Raw genomic sequence first — 6185 nt, 5'->3', positions numbered from 1 at the left:
CTGCTATGGGACCCAGTTATTATCTGGATTTTTCAGTTGGCAACACACAGTGATCTCTTCAGGAACCAAAAGGGCAAAACCCATGTAGGGCCCTAAGGACAAAACTGCTGTGTGTGTACACCCAATTTAGATAAGAGATAAGATAAGATAAAACTTTATTAATCCCTCGGGTGGGTTCCTCTGGGAAATTCGGTTTCCAATAGCACAGCACGGACAGAAGTTACAGAACGTGAGCAGAATATTATATATATACACATATATAAATACAGAGACATATATAAATAAAATATACGAAAGGGATAAATAGAATAAATAGGAATAAGAATACAAGGGAATTGCACATTTCAAGTATTGAAGTCTATTGCACCGTTGACTATTAACAAAAAGTATTGCACAGTGAAAAGGCACTACAGCTTAGTTGTTCCCCCCTCCTTTGTCCTCCTGTTTCCCCTCCCTCTCCCCTCCAGAGAGGAGTTAAACAGTTTGATGGTGTGTGGGACAAAGGAGTTTTTAAGTCTGTTGGTTCTTGTCTTTGGGAGAAGCAACCTGTCACTGAACAGACTCCTCTGGTTGTTTATGGCCGTGTACAGAGGATGCCCAGCATTGTCCATAATGTCCAGCAATTTTTTTAGTGTCCTTTTCTCTGCCACTGTCACCAGAGTGTCCAGCTTCATGCCGACCACAGAGCCAGCCTTCCTGATCAGTTTTTCCAGCCTGGATGAGTCCTTCTTTGCTGTGCTGCTCCCCCAGCACACCACAGCATAGAAAAGTACTCCACTGACTGGTAAAACATCCTCAGGAGCTTCCCGCAGATGTTAAAAGACCTCAGCCTCCTGAGGAAGTACAGTCGGCTTTGGGCTTTTTTATACAGGTGCTCTGTGTTGCATGACCAGTCCAGTTTGTTGTCCACCCACAGCCCGAGGTACTTGTACTTGTTGACCACCTCCCCCTCCCCCTCCCCCTCCTCCCCCTCTATCTGAACTGGCAGTGGACCTGCTCTGGACCTCCCGAAGTCCACAACCAGTTCCTTGGTCTTTGAGGTGTTGAGTTGCAGGTGGTTTGTGTGACTCCATGTGACGAAGTTCCTCACCAGACTTCTGTATTCCTCTTCCTGATCATCCCAGATACACCCCATGATGGCTGTGTCGTCTGCAAACTTCTGAATATGGCATAATTCAGAGTTGTAGCAGAAGTCAGAGGTGTACAGGGTGAAGAGGGGACAGCACAGTTCCCTGTGGTGCTCCTGTGCTGCTGACCACAGTGTCAGATGTGATGTCCTTCAGTCTGACGTACTGTGGTCTGTCAGTGAGGTAGTTGGAGATCCAAGTGACCAGGCAGGGGTCCACCTGCATCCTGTTCAGTTTTTCCTGGAGCATACAGGGCCGGATGGTATTAAAGGCACTGGAAAAGTCAAGAAACAGGATCCTGACCGTGCCTTTTCCCTTGTCCAGGTGTGAGTGGGCTCTATGTAGGAGGTACAGGATGGCATCCTCCACTCCAACATCCGCCTTGTATGCGAACTGTAGTGGGTCCTGGGCATGTTGTACCTGTGGTTGGAGGAGGTTGAGGAAGAGCCGCTCTAGAGTCTTCATAAGATGTGACATCAGTGCCACCGGTCGGAAGTCATTCAGCTCATTGGGCCGGTTCCTTTTGGGGACTGGGACGATGCAGGATGTCTTCCATAGGGCGGGCACTCTCCCCAGTTGCAGACTGAGGTTGAAGACTCGTTGTAGCGGCTCCCCAAGTTCAGCAGCACACGCCTTTAGCATCCTTGGACACACCTTGTCTGGGCCTGCTGCCTTTCTGGGGTGAAGCTTCCTTAGTTGTCTCCTGACCTGATTCACTGTGACACTGGGAGATGATTGGAAGGAGGGGGGGAGATGTCCTGCTGTTGCGAGAGCGGTTGGAGGAAGGGGTTGTCATAGTGTCAGGAAGGGGGGGAAGCAAGGGAGGTAGGAGAGTGGGGAGAGGGCTCTGTAGTAAACCCGCTGTGTTGCTTTCATCTCCTCCTTCACTTTGCTCCTGAAAGCCTTCTTTTTCATGTTGAGGACAGTTTTGACTTCCTGTGTTACCCACGGTTTGTTATTAGGATAACACCGTACCGTCTTAGCAGGGGCGACCGTGTCCACACAAAAGTTGAGGTAGTCTGTCAGACAGTTTGCCGCCCCCTCTATGTCCTCACCATGTGGGCTCAGAAGCACATCCCAGTCTGTGGTGTCATAGCAGTCTCTCAGAGCATCCTCCTTTTCTGGGGTCCATCTCCTGATGGAGCGTGTTGTGACAGGCTGCCTTTGGACGAGGGGTGTGCATTGTGGCTGTAGGTAAACCAGGTTGTGGTCTGACTTCCCTAGTGGGGGGAGGGGGTGGCTCTGTATGCATCTCTCACATTGGCATACAGTAGGTTAATTGTCATGTTGCTCCTTGTGAGACAATTCACAAACTGGTGAAAAGCAGCCAGAGTAGAATCCAGTGTGGCATGATTAAAGTCTCCAGATATATAGGGCGATCGTGGCTCAAGAGTTGGGAGTTCGCCTTGTAATCGGAAGGTTGCCGGTTCGAGTCGTTGTGTCCTTGGGCAAGACACTTCACCCGTTGCCTACTGGTGGTGGTCAGAGGGCCCGGTGGCGCCAGTGTTTGGCAGCCTCGCCTTTGTCAGTGCCCCAGGGTGGCTGTGGCTACAATGTAGCTTACCATCAGCAGTGTGTGGATGACTGGATGTGTAAAGCGCTTTGGGGTCCTCGGGGACTAGTAAAGCGCTATGCCATTTACCATATAATAATGAAAGCCTCGGGGTTTTGTGTCTGCAGTCTTGCTGTAACTGTGTTTATTTCCTCACAATTTGAAGCCTACATGGGATAAATGTGGGTTGGCCCTGCCCACACAGCCCCACAGAGTTTCCCGATACTGGTTGAGAGTGCATCTACACAAGATGAGAGGCTTATTGCCTTCCCTTCAGTTGAGCTGTAATGTTAGTGAGCTACATGCTTCTTTTGGTTGGCAGTTGTAGGTTATGATGGAATTCGTCACGTTTAATCTTTTGAGGTCTAAGTTGTCATTGGTAAGGACCTCAACCCCAACACTAACCTGAGACAATCAGAATACTAATTTTTGTTTTCATTAAATTGTTTTGTCCATCAGGAAATAAATAAAATGATCATCCTAACTGACACAAATCAAAAACTATTTGTCTGTTGTCACCTTCTCCAACTTATAGGGTTAGGTTTAGAGCAGGAGTATTAAACTAAAATTTGAGGAGGTCCAGTGGGAGAAAATCTTCTCAAGCACCTGTACCTACTACGACAAATGAGGAAGTTCAGAGTCTCTCCAGAGATCCTCAGGATTTTCTATACAGGCACTGTGGAGAGCATCCTCACACAGAACATCACATCCTGGTTTGGGAAAAGCTTTGTTAAGGACCAAAAAGCACTTCAGAGAGTGATCCGTACAGCAGAACGCTGCTACGGGATTGCTCTCCCCCAGCTTCAGGACACCTACACCAGGAGATGCCGGACTAGAGCAGCGCAGATACTGAAGGACCTGTCCCATCCTGGCAACAAACTGTTCCAACTTCTGCAATCACACACACACACACACACACACACACACACACACACACACACACACACACACACACGTGACTGAGACAGGACTCCCTTCCAGACACTCTAAACCCACCGGCACAATTTACATTTCAAATTCCTTTAATTTTAAATATCTTCATATTGTCTATTCTGTAAAATAGTCAGATTGCCTATTCTTATTTAATTCACTTAATGTACAGAATTGACCTGCTTGCTGTTTATATGCTACTACTGCACATTCATCTAATGTATATATTATATATAATGTTCTCCCCCCCTTTTTGCACAAGTCAAAAAGAGAGACGCGAACTTGACACGGTGGAGACAGAGCAACTAAGAAACACAGAGACATAACCATAAGGCAAAGAACCAAAAGACTAGAGATGATAAATAATACACAGAGGGAAATCCTGGAACACAAGAACACTAGACTGGAGGGAGTAACAAAAGACCAACCATGAGAACATAATTCACAATACAGAGTGACAGAAAACACAAGAAACTCCAAACATGCGAAGACACAGACCAAGAAACACGGACTTTACACAGAACAGAGAGGGCACAGAGAAACATGAGGGGCAAGGGATCAAAAATAGAAACCATAGAGTACTCAACAAAAATACTAAAATCACAAAGAACTAAAAACGCTGGGTCAGGAGACCCAGGATCCTGACAGGTTATCATATTTGATTCAAGATTCAAACTGTTTATTGTCATGTGTACAGAAGAAATAGCATTTCTCTGTGCAATGAAATTCTTCCTTTGCTGTCCATATACAAATGCCAAGTTAGGTAAGGGTGAAAGCAGAGGTTCACAGAAACGTAAAGCAGAAGATGAAGTATCGCCAAATAAGTTTCCAAACCAACTTCATTCTAAGCCAAAGCCTAGAAAATATGATGAAGCATATTTCATATTTTGCTGAGGTAGGTCTCTGCGACAGAATTAGTTTGCCCTGCGTCGGAAGCACGTGCTGGGCTCTTCAAATCACAGACAAACAGTATCCCACATTCTTGATTTTTAGTTCACAAACACTTGTTGTAATGACTAACTACATTTTTGAGATGTTAGCTCTTTATACAGTAAAGTTACAGTGGGATACAAATAATATCAGGCTGATCCTGCCACGATTTGTTCCCCCTGTCGGGGGGAGGGTCAGGTGATGTGGGGGTTCTGGAAGGTCTGGAGGGTCTGGGAGGGGGGGGGGTCTCAAAGTTGGTGTAAAACACAATGAGATCATCCGGCAGACCACCTGGAGAGCTGATGATGTTGGTGGTGGCCCTATACTCTGTGATGTGCTGCAGGCATTGCCACATCTGCCTGGGGTCAGCAGAAGAATAGAAGCCATCCAGCTTCTCTCTGTACTGCCTCTTTGCTGCTGTAATGGCTTTCCTCAGTCCATACTCAGGCCATGGAGAAGATCATAAAACAGCACATCGTAAGAGCAACTGACCCCCTGATGGACCCACTCCAGTTTGCTTACCATGCACGCAGAGGTGTTGATGATGCCAAAATCTTCATCTTGGACTCCATCCACAAACATCTGGAGCTCCCTGACTCCTCCGCCAGACTTCTGTTTGCTGATTTCTCATCAGTGTTCAACACTCTGCAGCCTCATATCCTGGCCACTAAACTTTCCACCCGATTTTACCTGGATGATCAGCTAATCCTGTGGATATTAGACTTTTTGACCAACAGGACTCAGAAAGTTCGGGTCAACAAGTCTCTTTCCGGTCTCCGTTCCACCTCCACTGGCTCCCCCCCAGGGCTGTGTGCTCTCCCCCCTGCTCTTCATCCTTTACACCGATGACTGCAGATCCACACAGCCCAACTGTCACCAGGTTAAATATGCTGACGACACAGTTCTGCTGTCACCGCTGTCAGGCCCCTTACAACACCATGGGCCCGCTCTGCAGGAGTTTGTAGAGTGGTGTAACAGCTCCAAACTTGAATTGAACGTGAGTAAAACCAAAGAGATGGTGACCTTCTCCAGTAGGCAGAGGGATCTGGCTGCTTCAGTCACCACCACCATCAACAGGAAGCCAGTGGAGGTAGTTGAGGAGTACAAATACCTGGGGACCATCTTTGACAACCTCCTGAAATTCTCTGCCAACACAGAGGAGATTCTCAGGGGGTGCCACCAACGGCTATACCTCCTTAGGAAACTCAACTCCTTTGGAGTCAGCGCACCCATCTTTTTACTATGCCTTCCTGGAAAGCATCATGACTTTCTCCATCACCTGCTGGTTCACTCCCTCAGCCTTCAGAACAGGAAGAGACTGCAGCACACTGCATCAGTGTGCTCTAAAATCATTGGACTGCCTGTCAGAACTCTGGCACAGGTTTTCAGCCAACAGGCCCTTAGACAGGCAGCCAAAATCATCAACGACCCCTCTCACATTTCAATGGCTCCCCTTAGGGCGACGCCTCTGCTGCATTTCCCGCAGGACTGAGAGGAGGATAGCCACCTCTGTCCCCAAAGCCACTCTGGTTTTTAACTCCAGCTTGTAAGAACGTTTCCCACACCAGAAACATAAACTACCCTCTTCTTACACTACTGACACTTTATTCACTTTTAGTCACTTGCAGTTATTTATTCACCTTTAG

This window comes from Perissodus microlepis, chromosome 11, assembly GCF_051167445.1.
Source record: "Perissodus microlepis isolate ML-2025 ecotype Zambia chromosome 11, ASM5116744v1, whole genome shotgun sequence".
Taxonomy (NCBI): domain Eukaryota; kingdom Metazoa; phylum Chordata; class Actinopteri; order Cichliformes; family Cichlidae; genus Perissodus; species Perissodus microlepis.
This window is presented reverse-complemented; position numbering follows the sequence as displayed.